This window comes from Odontomachus brunneus, unplaced genomic scaffold, assembly GCF_010583005.1.
Source record: "Odontomachus brunneus isolate Ranch 3 - 2012 unplaced genomic scaffold, Obru_v1 Obru_scaffold_035, whole genome shotgun sequence".
Classification (NCBI taxonomy): Eukaryota; Metazoa; Arthropoda; class Insecta; order Hymenoptera; family Formicidae; genus Odontomachus; species Odontomachus brunneus.
In genome coordinates this window covers 2307304-2307565 of record NW_022639485.1, presented here as the reverse complement: position 1 = coordinate 2307565, position 262 = coordinate 2307304, and positions in this window count along the sequence as shown.

Genomic DNA, 262 nt, shown 5'->3' with positions numbered 1-262 from the left:
ATATATATATATATATATATATATATATATATATATATATATATATATATGTACATATATATACGTATATATTATAAGTCAATTGAAAAAATTGAATCTGAATAAAAATCCGAGTATTTTACATGAGGTAAATTTCAAGTGACAACTACTAATAAGGATCTTAAGAAAAGAAGGAAAGAAAGAAAGAGAAAGAAAGAAAAAGGAGAGAGAGAGAGAGAGAGAGAGAGAGAGAGAGAGAGAGAGAGAGAGAGAGAGAGAGAGA